Source organism: Polypterus senegalus, chromosome 15, assembly GCF_016835505.1.
Source record: "Polypterus senegalus isolate Bchr_013 chromosome 15, ASM1683550v1, whole genome shotgun sequence".
NCBI lineage: Eukaryota > Metazoa > Chordata > Cladistia > Polypteriformes > Polypteridae > Polypterus > Polypterus senegalus.
The window spans coordinates 51,495,164-51,511,286 of record NC_053168.1 but is presented as its reverse complement, the minus strand read 5'-3'; the positions used below and the strand labels follow the sequence as shown (position 1 = coordinate 51,511,286).

Sequence of the window (16,123 nt, the reverse complement as noted above, 5' to 3'; positions counted from 1 at the left end):
TCTCATTCTTCTGCCATCTATAAATACATTTATAATTATTTATTTATAATAACTAAGGGAAAGACATCAAATGGTAGATGATCACATCAATAATTTTGTATTTTTGTTATAGGAAAAGCATATTCTATTTGCATATAGGAGACTATGCATATTTAACATGAAGAAGACTCTTATACAGAAAATAGGTTTCTTTCAGGTGAGAGAGTTAATGCTCACAGCCTGTGTAAAATCAGTTGTTGAAGCTTCCTGGCTTGAAACACGAATGCTGTTTGACATATAAAAAGTGACAGGACAAAGCTGAGGTCAAGACAAGTTTGAGAGACCCATAGCATAATAATTTCTTCACACAATAGGTTGTTAGTCGCTTAACTTGCCATAATGAGCCTTAAGCTGTGAAAATACTCTAATCTTTGCACGTAAGAGTGAATTAATAGCCTTTCCATGCAAGGTTATTTGTAGATCACTTCATCTGCAGATGTGTAAGTGCTCATTACCTAAATTAGTTACAGTAAAGCAAATCTGCTTTATAGAATGCTCTTAAATGTTAATCATTAAAAACAAAATATTTGTGTTACATGGGTTTGGCTGTTATCCGTATATGCTACCTTTCTGTTTAATGTGTTTTTTTTTTCAATAACTGCTTAATGTTGCTGTAATGGAGCACTTTTTCTCAGTTACTTAATTGTTCAGGCCTTGTACAAATCATTGAAACTGCATTAAAATTGTTTTACTTATTAAACAGCTTGTGAATTGAAAATTTCCACACTATGGCTATTTCCTAAATGATTACCCATGACATAGCAATAGGTTATATTTATTTGACCCAGTTTACGTGGATTTAGACAGTAATAGAAGCACATACCATTAAATAGAAAAGGAGAAAGGAAATCTTTACTACTTACTGATGGCTACCGTGAAATGTTAAAGGTGCTTAGCCAGCCATGTAACTCCAGTATTACATTTTAGGCTGGTCATAATAAAATGGCCTCAGCATTTCATTCTGTAAAATATATTCATGCTTTCCTTGTACATTGGTTAAAGAGATATATGAAAATTATTAATATTTTATTAATAACTTATAAAATAACCCATTGGTCAATATTATTAGTGAATGGTAGTCATGGAATAGACAAAATAGAAAGTATAGCATAACATTTTTATGTAGTGTTCCTTTCATAGTTTTTAAGTTTTGAGGGCTGCACAGATTACATGAATAAATAATTTCATATGATGCTGTATATCTAGTCGTTTCTCAACGTGATTTTTATAATATAGGTATTTTTGTAACCACAGGCTAGAACCAAGGTATGTCCTGGTGGCATTGGTATTCATATATTACAGGGTACACTCCTGTAGCTTTGTTTCACCAGTTAATCCAACATGCACGCAGTATATTTGAGATATGCAATAAGGTTAAAGACATTTATGTAAATACATGGAGTCCATGGGAACCATCCACAGATTCAGCTAGATATTAAATTGGGATATGCGTAACACAGAAATAATTAAATGTAAAACTCCTGTGTAATAACTCTTATCATTAAAGCAGGTGAGCAGTGGTGGAGAGGAAGTCATAATCCCATTCTGTGTTACGTTACTTCTGTGAGTTCATAGTCCACATGTAATGTGGAATCTTTTGTGTATCTAGGTTAGACAGGTTATACAGGTCATCTTGGATGTTTTTAATATTCAGGTATAATTGCTTGAATCCGTATATTTTATATTTTCAAGAGAACTTCTATAAGTGTGTATAATTTCTAGTATTGGGATCTGGACAGTAATATATTTTACCCAGTTGTAGTCATTGGGGCCTCAGTGACTTGTATGTTGCAAAATGTGGACTCAGTTTTCAGAAGAGAAAACTAAAATGGCCTAATTTAGCATAAATCATTAACTTTTCTATATCTCTGTCAATTAATCCATCAGTTTTATTAACTCACTTATTCTGGCCTTAGTAAGGTAGACATGTTAAATGCAACCTTTATTAATAATGCCATTATATATAATTCTGTGGACATATTGGGCATGCTCTACATACATATTTGTGGACTATTGCTTTATTGAAAGGGCTATGGAAACCCATGTTTTTAATATTTAGCTGCTTGGTGTTTTGAGTTTTTAATGTGATTTTAACCATTGTATATAAGCCCTGCATTATTTTGTTTTTATTTCCTTGTGATTTCCGAGGTTTGTTTTTATGCATTGACATCTGCCACTTGTTTTAACAACTTGTACTCAAATAAAAAATACAAGAAAAGTTTTAATGAAAATGGGAATGGAGTCCAGCATGCTCTGTGTTGTCAATTTAACATCAAATCAGGTTTTTATGTTAAAGGTCTATAAAGTATTATTTATCCACTGCAGTGCTTGGTAACTTATTCCATGTATTTGTGATTCTCTGGAGAATACTTTCTAAGGTTACCACAGAATTTACCAGCTTATCAACTTTCATCTTTGCTTTTCTGTTCATGTTTGAAAAACTGAAGTATTCGCTGTTTTCCTTTTTACACTCCTTCATGATGATAAATACTTCTGTCATGTCACCTCTTAATCTCATTTGCTTAAATTGAAAAGCCTCAATGTATAGCAACTGTTCTTATTATGTCCTATAGTGCTGTCATATCTTTTTTGAAATCTGGAGAGGTAAATTGCACAAACTATTTAAAGTGAGGCCTCAAATGTCCATTGTGAAATTTTAAGAATAACCTCTGTAACTCAGTATCCAGTGTGGGCTTTTAAACCGTAAAAAAAACAACTCGTGAGCCAAGAAAAAGGTTTGGGGACCATCCCCGTATATTGCCCTAAGACAATATATGAAAAAAGAGATCAAAGTCTTAAATTGCAAGAACATTTGACAGTTTTACTTTGTGAAAATGGTGGATTTATACAAAAAGGATTATGGGAACAGGAAATGGTTGACAGGAAGTGATGTTAGGAACAGGAACTGGAAGTAACGTCATTGAGGTGAGTTGGAAGTGATGTGATCTGGAAGAGTCGGAAGTGATGTCATTGAGGATGGCCAGAAGTGACGTTGTCGCGGCCATTTTTATACCCGGAAGCGGAGGCAATTATTTTTCTTCTGGTTTTCTATGGAAAGAAGAGATCCAGGCAAGTACCAAGTGACCAACTCATATCTCGCGATAGTTCACTCACCTTTAGGCTCTTTGACTGCCTCCTAATCACATGTGTGTGACACCAGTTATATGTTTTAATTGTTTTGGTACACTAGTTATGATCACTTACACCTCTAGCATGTCACAGACTTCATTCCGTTGAAGTACTTTAAATTTGCAGGCAACTAATAATTTTTTTTACTGTTTTTGTTAAATGTTAGATTTCTTTACTCTAAACTTAATCCTCCGCTTAAGAAGGGGCCTGTGTTGCTTCAAAAGCTTGCATATTGTAATCTTTTTAGTTAGCTAATAAAAGGTGTCATTTTGCTTGACTTTTCATCCAGCCCACATTTAAAGATTTTGCTGACTTAACATTAAACTATACTAGAAGGAATATCTTTATCTGCAAACCTAACCAGTTTGTCAGTTACATTTTTATCTAAATAATATATATGGATTAAAAATTGCAGTATCCTTAGCACTCCTGTCACATAATTTGGAAAAAGTCCATTGTACCATATCTTGTTTCTTTCTGTGTTTAAGCCAGTTTTGCACCAGCCTGCACACTGAGCTTTCTGTTAACTTACTTGTGAATTGGTCACCAGTCTGCCAAATGCTTATCAAAAGATTTCTCTCTATTATAATAAAAAAATCCTGGGACGAGACATGCCTTTTTCAGAGACATACTTTCACGTCCCGCGAGGTGAGACTTTGTGCCAAGAGATTTAATCACGCCCGGGGCCGGAAATAAAAGGCAGAGTAGATGACAAAGTAGAATGTCGTAAAGAATTCAAAAACATTGGCACGATGCACATGCAGAGCAAGTTAGAGATGATGAAAGTACTAAAATTCGAGAGTGTCAAAAAAAAAAATGATAGTAAGGATCTCATTAGCACAAACAAACGGAAATTATTACTCAGTGAAATAACAGCGAAAAGAGATTGAATATATTGTTCGGATTTAAACTTTAAGTCAGAGACTTGTAGATCACCTAATTCGTGTTGCCATCAGGGAAAAGTGGTGCTTCTTCCCAATGAAGAGGCATATCCATGAGAATTAAAAGATTTGTTGTTTGGTGAATGTGAAATCCAAAAATGCCAGTGGCAGAGATGCGAAGTGGCTGGCACGTAGCACAGGCCGGGGTGGGAGGGTTGGTAATCAAATGCTGTTGTTGCTTCCTTATAAATGTCTAGCATGTTAATGAAATGTTGATTTCCTCTGCCTAAACCAATAATAACAATTGTACAGAATGTGTGTGGTTTGGTGTGGTTATATAAAAATGATTCCAATAACTGTTCTGCAATAAACATTAAAGTTACCGGCTTATAGTTACTAGGCTAGTCACCTATTTTATATCATGACTTCTTTTTAGTATCTAGATTTTAGGAACTTGTTTAGTATATAAGATTTCCAAAAAAGCTGCTTATAGGCCCATATATAGTTGCGCAGTTGGGTAGATGTTATTAGGACCTAGTGATTCTATTTTTTATGCTTTTTAAATTCTAGTGCTACATATCGTTTAAATATTAATTTCATTCCTGTTTTGTGTAACCACTATGATTTACTGAAGTACTAACATCCCTCTCATTCCCATTCAGGTTATTTTAGCCTTTTTGTTTTATACCCTCTGTCACTCACTCTCTCACTCACTCGGTCTATCTATTCATACTCTTTCAAATCATATGTACATGTTGCTATAATTTAGTATTAGCACTTTGTTGTAAGGTGTGCTTAGTGCTATTTGAAATGCTTATCACATATTAATAATGAATAAAAAAAATGTAGGGCCGTGTGATGCACTTGTGCTCTGGGCGACCTACCCTGAAATGAATCCAGTTGAATTGAGAAAGTTGATTTGGTTATATAATGAAAAATGTAAGTTGTTAGATCATGTATAGGGAGGGTGTTAGTGGTATAAGACACTTATAATTTTATAGTTAAGATAAAAAAACAGAAATTCATCCTGTCACTTTTTTTTTGTTAGTGTTTTCTTTATATATCCCTCCTAGGATGATACTTAAAAATACTTATGTGACCAGCACATGACATTTTTCCATATTTACAACATAGCATATACTGTGGATTTACCATATCATATAGAAGATGTAATACCATTACTTAACTTAAAAAATTCACAAAAGCCTTTTGTATATTAAATTTTATAAACTTGTGAGCACTGATTTGTGTGATGTTAGTAGCTGCCTTAAAAAATCTTCAACTCAAGCAGAATAGTTGGATTTCACCCAAAACCTAATCATCACTTAAGACTAATGAGCCTAAAGTTACAGTTTTGACAGTATTTTTACCGCAGACACATGGGCATACAGTAGATCCTTCCAAAATGCTCAGAACATGTTTCAGAGATATAAAATGTGTTTTTCCTTTGAAAACCAGAAGTTGTTTTTAATCCATGAAAACAGTACTTCCAGATATGTAATAAAATATGTTTAATAATCTTTCATAGCTCAGTACTTTTGATACTAGATTCTAAATGTTTGTTTTACTCTTTTGTTGAAGAAAACTAATTGGATTTAATGACCCTAAAGCTGACATTTGTTGAAATTGTGTCGTATATGTTCCTGTGATAAGAGAAGACTATAGAAATAAATAGCATAAAACAATTACAGCAATTTTAGTATATGTTCTTTTAAGGATCTATTGCAACAGCTATAGTTTGGCAGAGGATAAGCCGTTATTCCTTTAACATTTAGATTACATACTAATGTAGTTTTTTTAAGCTAGCAAGAGAACTTGAAGCTGTAGTGTTTGTTATTAAGAATCAGTGTTTTGCATTACATAGTAAGTTGAGCACTGAAGTCTGATTTAATAATTTATCTGTATGACAAAGTTATGAAAATCAGACATTTGTCCTTACAGATTATTGATTTTTTTAAATGCATTTTTATATGGTGATTGTGAGTGTGGATGGGTGGAGTGAACTGTTTGGAATGTCTCACCGCCTGAGAGACCTGGTCATTTTAAGAATGTCAAAAGGCTCTGAGATACAATGACACCAGGACCTGTTAATGGGAATTCTTCCCTGCAAACGAAGACCCCTGACCTTAGAAGTAATTCTCTAAAATGGGACACCAAGAAATATTGTAGGACTCTACCAGAAGTAACTGAGAATGAGTTTATAGCTCCCTTGTGACATGACACAAGTGTATATTGTGTTCGAGATGTGGCCTAAGAACTGCATTATGAAGCTTATGCATCTCCCCTCTTAGTATCAGGGGGTGTTGTTTATCTTTGCATTTCTGTGCCGTGGTATTAAAGGCATTTGGAACATTTTCTGGCTTTATTCTCAACTCTAATTATTAAGCTATGATAGCAGACTTCTCTTTACTCTGTCACTCTTTAAATGTAATATTTAAAAGACTCTTGAAACATATCAAGACAACTTCCAAAGCACATCTCAACATTACAAATCAGTACAAAATATTATATAAAATTAAGAGTGCCAAAGTGCAATATTAATGGCGGGGAATTCAGACAGAAGAACCAGGAAATCTTCTGACATCATGTCAGGATTTAAAGAAATAAACTGAATCCCCTTTGGTTTATGTTGACTGTTAACATAGCAAAACTGCAATTATAATAGTTGTCTTTAAAAAGTCGGCTATAAAAATGGTAATGGGCACAAGAATAATATACAACAAAGAAAACACAGATTTATTTAGACTTTCCTCAAAGTAATGATTAATACCTAACACCAAATGGTTGTAGTGGTCAGAACTTGTACTTTATCTTTGTGCTGCTTATGTCTACAGTTTTTACCAGCTTCAACAATGCATTTTTCTGATTAGTACCAATGACCACTAATCATGTATACTCTGCTAATGTTTTCCTCTTGTTTGCTTAGGTGTAGCTTAATGTGAACTTTAGATTTATTTCCATTTAATGTAGAGCATATAATACCCTAATTGATAAGTTTGCTAATGCTTGAATATTTTTAATTGCAGGCATCCATCCATCCATCCTCTTCCGCTTATCCAAGGTCGGGTCGCGGGGGTAGCAGCTTAAGTAGGGAAGCCCAGACTTCCCTCTTCCCGGCCACTACTTCTAGCTCTTCCGGGAGAATCCCAAAGGCGTTCCCAGGCCAGCCGGGAGACATAGTCCCTCCAGCGTGTCCTGGGTCTTCCCTGGGGCCTCCTCCCGGTTGGACGTGCCCGGAACACCTCACCAGGGAGGCGCCCAGGAGGCATCCTGATCAGATGCCCGAGCCACCTCATCTGACTCCTCTCGATGCGGAGGAGCAGCGGCTCTACTCTGAGCCCCTCCCGGATGACTGAGCTCCTCACCCTATCCTTAAGGGAAAGCCCAGACACCCTGCGAAGGAAACTCATTTCAGCCGCTTGTATTCGATCTCGTTCTTTGGTCACTACCCATAGCTCATGACCATAGGTGAGGGTAGGAGCGTAGATCGACTGGTAAATTGAGAGCTTTGCCTTACGGCTCAGCTCTTTTTTCACCACGACAGACCGATGCAGAGCCCGCATCACTGCGGATGCCGCACCGATCCGCCTGTCAATCTCACGATCCATTCTTCCCTCACTCGTGAACAAGACCCGAGATACTTGAACTCCTCCACTTGGGGCAGGATCTCTCCCCCAACCCTAAGAGGGCACTCCACCCTTTTCTGGCTGAGGACCATGGTCTCTGATTTGGAGGTGCTGATTCTCATCGCAGCCGCTTCACACTCAGCTGCGAACCGATCCAGAGAGCTGAAGATCACGGCCTGATGAAGCAAACAGGACAACATCATCTGCAAAAGCAGTGACCCAATCCTGAGTCCACCAAACCGGAACCCTTCAACACCCTGGCTGCGCCTAGAAATTCTGTCCATAAAAGTTATGAACAGAATCGGTGACAAAGGGCAGCCCTGGCGGAGTCCAACTCTCACTGGAAACGGGCTCGACTTACTGCCGGCAATGCGGACCAAGCTCTGACACTGGTTGTACAGGGACCGAACAGCTCTTATCAGGGGTCCGTACCCCATACTCCCGAGCACCCCTCAGGATTCCCGAGGGACACGGTCGAACGCCTTTTCCAAGTCCACAAAGCACATGTAGACTGGTTGGGCAAACTCCCATGCACCCTCCAGGATCCTGCTAAGGGTGTAGAGCTGGTCCACTGTTCAGCGACCAGGACGAAAACCACACTGTTCCTCCTGAATCCGAGGTTCGACTATCCGACGGACCCTCCTCTCCAGAACCCCCGAATAGACTTTTCCAGTGAGGCTGTCCCCCTTTTTAAAGAGGGGGACCACCACCCCGGTCTGCCAATCCAGAGGCACTGTCCCGATGTCCATGCGATGTTGCAGAGGCGTGTCAACCAAGACAGTCCTACAACATCCAGAGCCTTAAGGAACTCCGGTATCTCATCCACCCGGGGCCCTGCCACCAAGGAGTTTTTGACCACCTCGGTGACTTCAGTCCCAGAGATGGGAGAGCCCACCTCAGAGTCCCCAGGCTCTGCTTCCTCATTGGAAGGCATGTTAGTGGGATTGAGGAGGTCTTCAAGTACTCCCCCACCGACCCACAACGTCAGTCGAGGTCAGCAGCACACCATCCCCACCATATACGGTGTTGACACTGCACTGCTTCCCCTCCTGAGACGCGGACGGTGGACCAGAATCTCCTCGAAGCCGTCCAAAGTCGCTCTCCATGGCCTCTCCAAACTCCTCCCATGCCCGAAGTTTTGCCTCAGCAACAACCGAAGCAGCGTTCGCTTGGCCTGCCGGTACCTATCAGCTGCCTCCAGAGACCCACAGGACAAAAAGTCCTATAGGACTCTTCTTCAGCTTGACGGCATCCCTCACGCGGTGTCCACCAACGGGTTGGGGATTGCCGCCGACAGGCACCGACCACCTTACGGCCACAGCTCCGGTCAGCCCCTCAACAATAGAGGCACGGAACATGGCCCATTGGACTCAATGTCCCCACCTCCCTCGGGGCGTGGTTGAAGTTCTGCGAGGTGGGAGTTGAAGCTACTTCTGACAGGGGACTCTGCCAGCCGTTCCCAGCAGACCCTCACAACACGCTTGGGCCTACCAGGTCTGACCGGCATCTTCCCCACCATCAAGCCAACTCACCACCAGGTGGTGATCAGTTGACAGCTCCGCCCCTCTCTTCACCCGAGTGTCCAAGACATATGGCCGCAAGTCCGACGACACGACCACAAAGTCGATCATCGACCTGAGGCCTAGGGTGTCCTGGTGCCAAGTGCACATATGAACACCCTTATGCTTGAACATGGTGTTCGTTATGGACAATCCGTGATGAGCACAGAAGTCCAATAACAAAACACCGCCGGGTTCAGATCGGGGGGGCCATTCCTCCCAATCACGCCCTTCCAGGTCTCACTGTCATTGCCCACGTGAGCATTGAAGTCTCCCAGCAAAACGAGGGAATCCCAGAAGGTATGCCCTCTAGCACCCTCCAGAGACTCCAAAAGGGTGGATACTCCAAACTGCTGTTGGCATACGCACAAACAACAGTCAGGACCCTTCCCCACCCGAAGGCGGAGGGAGGCCACCCTCTCGTCCACCGGGGTAAACCCCAATGCACAGGCTCTGAGTCGGGGGGCAATAAGTATGCCCACACCTGCTCGGCGCCTCTCACCGGGGGCAACTCCAGAGTGGTAGAGAGTCCAGCCCCTCTCAAGGAGATTGGTTCCAGAGTCCAAGCTGTGCGTCGAGGTGAGTCCGACTATATCTAGCGGAACCTCTCACCTCGCGCACTAGCTCAGGCTCCTTCCCCTTCAGAGAGGTGACATTCCACGTCCCAAGAGCCAATTTCTGTAGCCGAGGATCAGACCGCCAAGGTCCCCGCCTCCGGCCACCACCAACTCACACTGCACCCAACCTCCTTGGCCCCTCCCATAGGTGGTGAGCCCATGGGAGGAGGACCCACGTTACCTCTTGGGCTGTGCCCGCCGAGCCCCATGGGTGCAGGCCCGGCCACCAGGCGCCGCCATCGAGCCCCACCCCCAGGCCTGGCTCCAGAGGGGGGCCCCGGTGACCAGCGTCCGGGCAAGGGAAAACGTCGTCCACAGTTTTTATTCTTCATTGGAGGTTTGGAACTGTTCTTTGTCTCATCCCTCACCTAGGACCTGTTTGCCTTGGGTGACCCTACCAGGGGCATAAAGCCCCGGACAACATAGCTCCTAGGATCATTGGGACACGCAAGCCCCTCCACCACGATAAGGTGACGGCTCAAGGCATACTGCTTCAAACTTTTAATGAGGTTTTTTATTAAAGAAAATTTACTACCATCGGCCATCTGGAGATTTTGATGTTTTCATGGTATTGGTGTCATATTGAACAAGCTAAACTAGAAAAACTAGTTTGTTTGTCTTAGTTATGGCTAGGGATGTAGAGTTTGAATGATTTTCAGTAAAGGCCTGCAGGGGACATATTTCCTCATCCACTTCTTTTTGTGAAATTAAGGCTTTGTTGGTTATTAGTAGGATTTTACATTCGATTCTGTAAGACACACAGGGAGCCAGTGAAGACGGAGCAGGATGGGTGTGATGTGCTCACTACTGCTGGTTTGAGTAAGGACTCTTGCAGCTGAGTTTTGAATAAGCTGGAGCTGTCATATAAGATTAGAAGGGGCACCTGCCAACAGCGAGTTACAATAATCAATGGGGGATGTAATAAAAGCATGGACAAGTTTCTCAGCATTAGAAAAGGAGAGGAAAGAGCGAACACAGGATATGTTACGGAGGTGAAAGTAAGAAATTTTCTTAATGTGATTTATGTGGGCGGAATAAGAAAGGGAGGAATCAAAAATGACACCTAGATTCTTTGCAGTTGAGGCAGGTCCGATGAGATCACCGCCAAGATGGACTGGGAAAGAGCTCTTTTATTAAGCTGCATTTTAGTCCCAATTTGCAGGAGTTCAGTTTTGTTGAAATTTAATTTTAAAGAGTTCTGCTCCATCCATTTCACTAAGGCAGGTTGTCAGCTGAGAAATGAATATCCACCCATTCATTCATTTGCTGAACCTACTTAATCCAAGTTTTGTGAGCTGACTTCTTAAATAAACAGTTCTAATTTTTTTTTTTTTTTTTTTTAAAGTGTTTTCTTACCTTTACAAATTTTCGTTGGGGAGAAACTAATGTCTCCAGTTTGTAGTCACTTGAGAAATTTACCAAAGTATATAGTATGAGTTCAAAAAGGCTTGAACTGAAAGTTCTATTTCGTTTTAAGAAACTACTGTGAGATTAGGAAATACAATGCCACTTAAATTGTAGATTCACGTCACTTCAGAGGTTCAGCTGAATTTGTTGTTCTTGTGGCACCTTGTCATATGATTCTTCCCTTCTTAGACATGAACTTGTACCTTTGCACTTGCAGCCCTCCTCAGTAACTGAATAACAAGTACATTTATGTAGTCAAAATACCTTCTGACACTTATAAGTGCATGAGAAATGATGTCACTACATCATTGACACCTGGCTCTGTATTTGACCACAAATTCAAATTATCCTTGAATAAAGAATATTTTCAAGGTAAGAAAATGAATAATAAAAATTGAAATTACATTGTAACCCACCCTGTAATCAAGTACTATTTTAAAATGGCAATGGCTTCTTACAAAATGGCTATGCTTTTATTCGCTGTAAATGGGATCTTCTAATAAAAGCCACTCTCATGGTTGTAACCAGTGCCAAGACAGTTTGCAATAACATAATTTATTTATATAGCACATATTCGTTCATTCAAGTGGCTGAAAAGTTCTTTATAATAATAATAGCTATACATACTGTAGTTATAAAAAGAAGATAAAAACTAAAGATTTGTAACAGAAAGAGAAGAAAGAGAGAGACATTCTGTTAAAGGGATGTGGATGGGTGAGGAGGAAAATTCTTACCTGTTAAGATCTTCTCTTTCGTAAAAACCCATTGTTCTTAAGTACCTCAGAGGCCTGATTAGGTGGCCCTACCTCTTTAGGATCCACATACTGTACTGGAGGCAGAGCAGATAACCAAAAAAAAAAGTATATAATTAACATAAACCTAAACACCATATTATAAAAATCATAATGTTACATAAATGCAATGATAAAACTGACACCAGAATTAATAACCTAATATGAAAAATTATATTTAAATAATAACACTAAGATTAAAAAAACAACATAACACATAACATCTGGTAGGTACTTTTACATCACAGGAGGAGAAAATGTTTTGGAGTATAATTTGAGGCAATTTCTACAACTTTATTACTCTTTTAATTCCCTGTGGTTGTAAGTGTGAAATGACTTCATCTCCATTAGCCATAAATTGGCACATGTCCGTACTTAAGTCAAAAAAGCCTAAAAGTGAAAAAAATATATTTTTGATTAAGAATTTTACTATAGCTTGATGTCAGCAGTCCAACATGAAAAGGACTAGATAATTTGGATTTTTTTTTTTTTAAACCTTTCACATGCGTGTTTAAATTGATATAGATGTTATTCACAGACATTATTAATAGAGCTGTTAGGCATATTTGGCATATTATGGCCCAGTAATGTTTATAAAATATAAATGATACTAATAGAAATCATACTGTCAACTCATATCTGCTGAAGAGTGAAGTAAATCCAATATTTTATACTTGTGCAGCTGCATAGCATTAAATGATTGAAAGCTAATCTTTGCAGTAACAGTTACTTTATGTACTAATGACTTAGGTACAGCTTTATGCTTTGTTCTGATGTGGCAGTGACTGAACAATGAGCATTTCTTAAAAATTTCCATTGCTTGTTATTGCCATCATCACATTTAAACACTTATTTATAAAAATGGAGATGAGCAGGGTTGACAATATGCACATAATCATTCACTTTAAATTATTGGTCTTCATCTGCAATTTTTCACTTTTTCAAAAGTGACCCAGGGCAAGAACCCTGGCTGTATCATAACACTTAACATCTGGTTACTTTTTTGCTCACCACAAGATGAGAAACGTTGGACTATATTGTTTTGGAGTATAAATGGAGGAAAGTATCTAGGGTTAGCTAGACTAAAATTATTACAGTTATTTTTAGTGAAATTTGTTTTATTAGGCTTACACATACTTCAGTAAATTACATATACATTAACACAAATCCACCAGACTCAGTCATAGTGACCATTTTAGATTAGCCACTCCACCATGTGTTTAGGTTGTGGGAGGAAAAATCCACATAGGCACAGGAGGGATTCAGACCAAGTCTCCTTTGGCTTACAGGATGTAATGCTAATTGCTGTATTTTTGTAACTTCTTAGCAAAGTACAATACATGTTTGTTTTTTTCTGAATTTTTAGTTTTATTTTAAATAAATATCAGGTTTCATTAAATAAGCATTGTAATTGAAAGCAGGAAAGACCTCTGATTAAGACACTGGTCAGACTGGAAACCGACAGGTATTACACTAGGACAAGGTTCGGGAAGCTCTGTTGCAGAACTTTTCATATACTGAACCTCAGTTTTGATTATTACTGCATAGTTATATACAGTATATATAGGTTAAGCTCCAGCAGATGGAGACATAACCTAATAAAAAGTGGTCTTTGTGAAAATTTTCTTGTGCTCACATTTTTATTTAATTTGGTATTTTCAGTACTTCAGCTTTTGAAGTTTATGTAGTTCATTTATAATCTCTTTAAGCAACTTTTCACTGGTACTGTGACAATTCAAAGTGAATTTATTTCTTAAATTATTATTTAACAATTATTTAACATGTATGCCCTCATTACCCCTTGAAAAATGTTCTGAGGGTGACAGATCTTCAAAGGAAAGTGTTTAAACACTTTTTAATAGTATAACATATCAACATATCTGGAGCAACATAACACATCACCTAAGTAAAGTTAATATGTTGAAAATTAATTCATTCAGCTTTTTATGTATGAATTATTTGTACAGGTTGCACATTATCTCAGTTGCACGTAATCTCAGACTGACTAGTCTTTGCTGTAGGACAAGTAAGATAACTCAATAGAAGAATGCTTTGACTACTTCTGACTGCTGTCTTCAGTATTTTTCTGAACTTTCCTCAAGTTAGCCAGAGAGATTTTCACACCTCGTCATTGCTAGTCAAGTTATTGGTTATTTTAATTTAACTAAATGGCTTAGTTGACTTCTTTTCAATCTTTTTTTTTATCCAAATTTGTTTTTTTTTTCTTCCAGCCAAGCCGGGTCAAACATCCAAGCTCCCAAGGTCAGTATTTCTTATAAGTAATGCCCTTGGGAAGTAGAATCTGACAATACATATATATTTAAAAAACAAATCTACAAAAAAAAATACTTGACTACCTTACAGTTAAGTATACTTAAGTATAACAGTTGTTCAACTGACCAAAAATAAATAAACCCCCAAGTGGAGAAATAGGCTGAGAACTTTTTTTAAAAATGCAGTTTGTAAACACAGCCGTGTCTTTGTAGTAACTTGTATCCATCAGGTGGAAAGCGTTATGAGAGATGGTTAAGATAAAGCTCCCATTTTATTTTCCTTGGCCTTTCTCCGTAAATGGGATTTTCCACCCATTAAATTTTAAGAAACGTATCAATACAATTCAGTGATATATACAAGAATTGTAGAAATATTATGAATACCTAAAGGTTGACCTAAAAGTCCGGGCATAAGACCTGAATGAACTTAACACAGAAAGAGCTGTTCCTAATGTTTAGCTATACTGTGGAGTCTCTTTATCTTAAAAGTGTTTTTAATTTAGTGTATTAGTGTAACATCAAAGCTAGCTAACCCTTAATTGCATATTTTCTCAAAATGCTTAAAACGCAGCTGTGTGTGTGTATGTGAGATGGCTAAACTGTTATGATGAGACTCAGAAGTATCTTTGCGAATATGGTGGAAAGGATTTATCCAGTAGGGGAATAAAAGAATGGCTGTGTATAAAAACTATCATTTGTGACACCAAGAGTGTCCAATGGGAAAATAATAGATGTTCAGAGTTGAGGGCAAAGTTAATACCCATGGTCAAAAACAACTGGTGTTTAGTTGTTTCTCTCACAAGTTAAGCAGAATCTTCAGTATATTTTAGAACGAGCTTGCAGAATAAGTACCCGTCCATATCTAACAACATGTCAGAAAAGCATGAGAAAGATTTCAAATGAAATTTTCACTGAAAACTGCCAGTAATACTTTTGAGTTGATAGACTTTTACAGCTACTTTTATGTCATCTTTTGTTAATGCAGTGTGGTTGCAGCTCTTGATCAAAACAATAAACCTTTAATAAAGCAATAAACCAATGTGATTTATATTTTATTTTTTTCTAACTATCAACCCCGATATGCATTTGAAAATAAACTTACTTAGCTGTTTGACCTCAAGGCCGCATTGTACAAATACATTTGAATGATTGTATATTCACATTTTATTCTACCCTAGGCCATTGTAAAAACATATTTGTGTAATATTGTAAACATGACTTGTTCTATTGAATTTTTTTTGCTTAGTTATGTTTGTTAAAAGAGCCAGCACAGCTGTGTAACCTTTTACAGTATTTATTCATATTGTCTTTGTTTGAATATGTTCTAAAAAGAGGCATACTGCCATGCCCAACGGTTGTTTCTGTCCTACATTTACTCATTTGTACGCTTTGGTAAATTGGAATTTCAAAATGCCCTTCAAAAGAAATGTGGAATTCACTTAAATATCTAAAGATAGATACGAAACTAATGTACTTCCCAGGGTACTCAATAGTTGTTTTATGCTAAATTGAAGCAAATACCAAATCTTCTGCAGCAGGCAGTGAGTGCCATTTTCTTTCCAGCTGTTTCTTTACATGTAGTACCTACATTTTCGTTGAAAACCATTGGCACTTTTCTCTCATATATAAAATTTATGAAATTAGTTCTCTGTTTAGTATTTTTAATATTTTTATTATGTATGATGATTTTGTTTTAATGTTTTAATTTTAATAATTCCTACACTAGCATATTGTTTGAATCTTAGCATTCCAAAGTATAATATAGAGTAAGTGAATATAGTGCTATGGTCACACCAAGTAT

General features: G+C 38.3%; 1 protein-coding gene across 4 annotated transcripts in view; it reads left to right on the top strand.

Annotated features, from left to right (window-relative positions):
* mpp6b (membrane protein, palmitoylated 6b (MAGUK p55 subfamily member 6)) overlaps window positions 1–16,123 on the top strand; it is a 143,411-nt gene that overhangs the window by 26,176 nt on the left and 101,112 nt on the right. The window contains exon 1 of one of the 4 annotated variants that reach the window (XM_039736184.1): window positions 14,291–14,311. The exons of the other annotated variants lie outside the window; for them this stretch is intronic. The gene's annotated coding sequence lies outside the window, so the exon portion shown is untranslated. Of the gene's footprint in view, window positions 1–14,290; window positions 14,312–16,123 lie in introns of those variants that run through there. 4 annotated transcript variants of the gene reach the window in all.